The sequence below is a fragment of the Moschus berezovskii genome, chromosome 27 (assembly GCF_049115385.1).
Source record: "Moschus berezovskii isolate FMDL1 chromosome 27, NW_MosBer_1.0, whole genome shotgun sequence".
In the NCBI taxonomy this organism is placed as follows: Eukaryota; Metazoa; Chordata; class Mammalia; order Artiodactyla; family Moschidae; genus Moschus; species Moschus berezovskii.
Genome location: NC_142486.1, coordinates 41,335,265 through 41,341,269, shown reverse-complemented (window position 1 = coordinate 41,341,269; position 6,005 = coordinate 41,335,265).

Genomic DNA, 6,005 nt, shown 5'->3' with positions numbered 1-6,005 from the left:
TGGATCCCTGGACCCTGCCAGAACCTGGGGGCACATGGGGGGCCAGGCCTGGCTCTGGTGGTACCCATGCTGAAGCCAGGGTGGATGCCACATAGCACAGTCTTGAGTGCCACGGGTGTGGCTGCCGCCCAGCCTTTGAAGAGCCCGGCTCTCATTTGGTGAGGCTCAGCCCCTGCCTGATGGGTATCACTGTACCCCCAGCACATCTCACCTACACCCCCGAGCTGCTGAGGCCCTGGGAGCCGTCACTGGATACCCCACCCCGCCCAGCCCCTCCCACTGGCCACACTGGCCCACCTGAGGGAGGCTCATTTCAAATGGCATCTTCCAAGGTGAAGTTCTGCTGCTGCTGCTGCTAAGTCACGTCAGTCATGTCCGACTCTGTGTGACCGCATAGACGGAAGCCCACCAGGCTCCCCCATCCCTGGGATTCTCCAGGCAAGAACACTGGAGTGGGTTGCCATTTCCTTCTCCAATGTGTGAAAGTGAAAAGAGAAAGTGAAGTCGCTCAGTCGTGTCTGACCCCTAGCGACCCCATGGACTGCAGCCTACCAGGCTCCTCCATCCATGGGATTTTCTAGGCAAGAGTACTGGAGTGGCTTGCCATTGCCTTCTCCGAGGTGAAGTTCACATACTGTGAAATCAGCCCTTTTAACAGTGAACGGTTTAGAGGCATTTAGTATGTTCACGGCCTGACCAGCCACCACACCTGCCTAATTCTGGAGCTTATCCTCACCCCAAAGGGGCCCCGCCCCCTCTGCCAGCCCCTGGCGCCCAGTGGGTCACTGCCTGTGGGTCTGCCAGTTCAGCGCGTCTCATAAACTGCAGGCGGAGTCGTACGAACGGGGCCCCAGTGTCTGGCCTTCACGCGGCCCGGGTTCAGGCTCCTCATGCCCGGCGGCAGGTGCTGATGCCCTGCCCATGGCCCGGCAACCGTCCGGAGCGCGGGTGGGCCTCGTGCTGTCTGTCCGCTTACCTGCTGCATGTGGGGCTTGCCCCTGGTTTTTGGGTGCCGTGAACGCGTGTATGAGCGTGTACTAAGTCACTTCAGTTGTGCCCAACTCTTTGCAACCCCGTGGACTGTGGCCCACCAGGCTCCTCTGTCCATGGAGCTCTCCAGGCAATAACGCTGGAGTGGGTTGTCGTGCCCTCCCTCCTCCAGGGGATCTTCCTGGCCCACGGATCGAACCCACATCTGCGACATCTGCATTGCAGGCAGGTTCTTTACCACTGAGCCACTGGGAAAACCCTGAATGCGTGTGTATGTGTATGTAATAAGTTCTGGGTTTTGGGTCTTCTGCGTGTGACCCTGGACTGTGTGGGGACTCGGGTTAACACTCTGAGGAATTTCCAGATGGCAGCTCTTCATCTTCCTGCTTCCTGGGGGTCCAGAGTGGGGGCTGCACTTGGACGGTGTCCATGGGTCCTGCCAGGAGCCCTCTGAGTTCCTTGTGGAGCTGGTGGTCCACAGATGGCGTTGCTGGCCAGCTTAGTCTCACCAGCATGCCAGCCCCTGGGTGGGGGCCACACTCATGGCATGTGAGCCACGGGCCCTTCTGCGGGGACCCTGCCAGGGCGAGGCCAGCGAGGGAGGCCCCCTCATTAGTGACGTGTGTCTGCTTGGATAGGGAGGAGGCTGCTCTGAGTCTGTGGCAACCTTGGGAGGTGCCGGTCACCAGCTGGTGGGCCGGGCAGGAGACCCATGGGCTCTGACTGCCCCACAAACACTGGGCTAGGTGTGTCTGCTCGGGTGGGTGGCTGGGGAGCCAGGAGTGAGGACCTATCCCCAGCCTCACTTAGCCAGCAGCCCTTGTGGACCATGGTGTCTGAACTTCCTAACACCCCACCTTGGTCACTGCACCAGCGATGCGGCTCCAACAACGTTCACTTCGTATGTGGATCAGACTTCTCACGTGGGCCCAGCCCTCTTGCCTGTCTGCCGGCGCACCTGTGCCATGCATTCTCTGTAACTGGGGTGCCCTGTTCCCCACTGCAGACTTTTACCACTCAGCTGCACAACACATGTCTGGAACAGCTCACGCATCCGTCAGCGGTCTCAGGATCGCAGACGCTGCTGTCCAGTGGGGCTTGGCCCCCTGCAGCCGGACCGAGGACGTCAGGGTGCCTCACCACCTTAGCGGGTCCTGGAACGGAGCATTCGGTTCCAGACTCTGTACTGCGTGGAGCGGGGCGGTCCCTGGGGTCTCCGTGCTGCCCTGAGCCCTGCCCGCGGGTCTCCAGTGGGCTCTGGGGAGATGCGCTCCCTCCCAGGCCTCAGGGCCCAGGTCGTTCTTCCACAGGGCGGGGCTTCCTCCCCCATGAATAAACATGTGCTTTCCTCCTCTGGCAAATAGGAAGCTCAAGGTTGAGTGCTCCGAGACTGGCGGAGACGAGATGAAGGCCGGCTGCATGGGCGGCATGCAGCTACGGGTGGGGCAGGCACAGGAGCAGAGCCGTGGGGAAGGGGCAGCCCGGGGTCCCCACCCCGGGAAAGGGAGGGGTTTCCCACCAGGGGCCGCCCACGGGCGGTAAGTCTGTGGGCAGGTCCAGAGCCCCAGTACCAGCCTGGTGTTCACCCTTCAAGCTCGTCTTCAGCTGTCCATCTTCCTGCCCATCAGGGCGACTCTTCCACACCAAATGGGATGGCCGGATGCTGGACCCTGGGGGTGGGGTCTGGAGGCCTGGCTGTCTCTGGCTCCCCACCGCCGCATGACAGCCTTGAGGCCTTCCCTACAGGGGTCTGCCTGCTGGGGGTCACAAACAGCTAGGGTCTGCTCTTGCATTTGTGTGTCCTGGACCCTGGCATAGTGGAAGGACGGCGCTCCGGGGGCTGCCGTAGGTACAGGGCAGGCAACAGGGAGGTGGTGGTCCCAGCACGAGCAAACGTGGCCTGGCCTGGGTGGTAGCCTCAGCCATAGTGAGGAGGGCACAGATGCTGACCTGGATGTCTGGCGTGGCCCAGCACCCCTTTCCTGGTGCCGGAGCCCCTTTGCCTGGGCACGTGGACGTTCATGCCAGACAGTTGTGGGCTGGGCCTAAGAGGGTGAGTGAGCCCAGCAGATTCTCTGGGGCCAGCCAGCTCAGGCCTCATCCTCCTGGGAGCTTTGTGTCTCTGTCCAGGTGATCTCAACGTGACCTGTGGGGTCAGGGCTTTGACCCCCCACAGCAGGCGCACCCAGGGACCCCCCACCCCACAGCCCTCGAGCCCTGTGTTCCCCGTCGGTTGTGGCTCTGGGGTGTGGAGCCGGGTCTCTGGGTGAGGATGCCCGGTTCCGCTGCCTGAGCCCTGGTGATGGTTTCCCACATCCTGACCCTCCCCCACAGACCCTGCCCGACATCCGCAGATCCCTGGTGGGGGGCTGTGGCATGATGTCCCCTCCCTCCGTGTGTCCTGGGGGGCGGGGGGGCACGTGGCAGTGTTCATCAGGATGAGGGATGGGATGGGGGGTCTGGGTGGCCGTCCTCATCTGGAAAGTAGCTATCATCACCGCTGCTGTACAGGTGGAGAAACAGGCTAAGAAAATGTGGGAGGTGGCTGGCGGCGGTCAGCCGCTCAGTCCTTCTGACTCTTGGTGACCCCATGGACTGCTGCACGCCAGGCTTCCCTGTCCTTCATCAGCTCCCAGGGCCTGCTCAAACTCATGTCCATTGAATTAGTGATGCCATCCAATTATCTCATCCTCTGTCGTCCCCCTCTCCTGCCCTCAGTCTTTCCCAGCGTCAGGGTCTTTTCCAGTGAGTCGGCTCTTCGCATTAGGTGGCCAAAGTATTGGAGCTTCAGCCTCAGCATCAGTCCTTCCAGTGAACATTCAGGGTTGATTTCCTTTAGGGTTGACTGATCTGAGGCTAAAAAAATGGTGAGAGATGGGTGGTGGTCATGAAGAGAACCTGGCGGTCAGGTTCTTGTCCCCAGACTCGTGGAACCAGCAGGTCTGGGTGAGCTGTGGGCAGCTGCATCATGCTGAGGATTTGGCTCAGGGGTCCAGGACCACACCATCCTGCGCCACCTGGGCCTCAGAGACCCCCACCCTCTTCCAGGACCCTGGAGACCAGTGTCCCTGGTGATGGACATGGTGTGTCAGCACCCCCATGGCATGGTGGCTGGCCGCCCCTGGTGTGTGCTGATTGAGCCTCTCCTGACCTCCCCAAACCCAGCTCCCCACCTCACAGCATCCTAGTGCCTTTGGGGGTCACCCTGCTTCCCAGTTGTCTTCCATGCAGGCTGGTGCTGTCTTCCAAGCAGCCCTTGGTGTGCTTTTCTTAACCAGCTGGGAGTCTGGGAATGAGAAGGAACATGGAGCTAGACACTCTGAAGTGCCTCCACAGAGCCCGGCCCTGGGTGAGCCCAGCCCCTCAGCCCTGAGCTCCCCAGATGTGGCCACTTCAGCACCATGGACAGCGGCTACTGTCCACTTTGCCCTCCTGGCCCTCTGGGCCTGTCACTGGGTTTGTGTGCGGTGCTCTGCAGCTGTGGGCTGGGAGACCATGAAGTCAGCATCAAGAGTCTTCACAGGACTGAGTTCCTGCTCTGCACCGGCTGGGGGAGGCCAGGCCTGTGGGCGTGGCTGCGGGGGTGGGAAGGTGGTCCCCACCAAGGCTGCACAGACAGAAAGGAGGAGCAGGGAAGAGGCTGATGCAGGGCTGGCGGATGCAAGGAGAGCTTCATGACGGAGTGTGGGACCCGTGGGGTGGGGCGGGGGCAGGGTATGGCACTTGAGGGGGTCCCTGAACGGACCAAATCCCTGCCCCCTCTGCTGACTGGGTCTCCAGGCCTGGCTCTGGGCCCCTCTTCGAGCCTCTCTGGAAACCCATTTCTCATTGCAAGCCCCTGGGTGTGGGACAGGCTTCCCCAGGGAGTGTCAGTCCAGGCCCTACCCTGCCCAGGCTGGACAGCAGGGCTCTGTTAGGCCAAGGCCCAGTGGGGTCCAGGAGCATGGGTCAGCAGGCTGTCTGCCTTTTTTTCAGCCTCCAGACCTGGGCAGAACCTTCCTGGCTGTGGAATCCCATGTGAAAGACCCATGCCCCCAGCCCCTCTGCATGTGATGAGGCCTCTTGCTGGGCTGGCGCAGCCATCTCTGCCCAGCCACGTCAGCCTGGCTTCCTTGGATCCGCAGTGGAAATTGACTCTGATTTGTAGAATTTGGTTCAAAACCTACAGGATTTTTAATTAAAACCCGGAAAATCCATCTGTGTAATTAAGCCTCCGGAAGTCAGCGGCTGTGAGATGAGAGTCTGGTTGGCACCGCCTGTCGTCAGCTGCCCACCGAGGTGTGACTCGGGGATGGCTGGCCTGGGTGGCTGATAGAGCCCTCCTCCAGCAGGTCTCCTCTCTGGACTGGGCCAAGGGGACCCTGCGCGTGGAGAGCCCTCCCCAGGGAGGGCGGCTCTGTGTCTCCTGGGTGCACTTTGTACAGACACGACTTGCAGGACCCTGGGACCTCATCCCTCGCATGGTGTTTAGGTGGGGGTGGGGCGGGTGTATCATAGGATGATAACCACCAAGGGTGTGCTTGTGGGGATGGATGGGGCCATACTCACCAGGTAGGTCACACAAGCCACATGGATCGTGTCCCCACTGCTCAGGTGAGCCTGTGCTCATCAACAGGGTCACTGCAGCCATGGAAGCTGTCCTGAGCCCCTGGGGCAGGCCCCAAGGGTGAGGGAGGCAGGCGGGGCCGGCAGGGTCAGGAGGAAGCTGAGGTTGGGGGGTTTGTCTGTGGTTCGGGAAGGTATCGAGGTAGGACTGCAGCCCAGGACCTCGAGCTGGACTGTCTTTACAACTTGCTGGGAGTCTGACTTGAGGCACCAGCTGGGGACTACGGCTCCCAACCCCTGCCCAGTTGCCCTTTGTGGGTCCCGGTCAGACCATCCGGGGGCTCCAGATGTGCATGGCACCATCAAGCGCCAAGGTCCTCAGCTCTGCCCTACGCCAGCTCCAGGGTCTGGGGTGACCTCAGAGCGAGAGTGGGTGCAGGCCTGGGAGGAATCGGGCAGCCGGCCGGTGA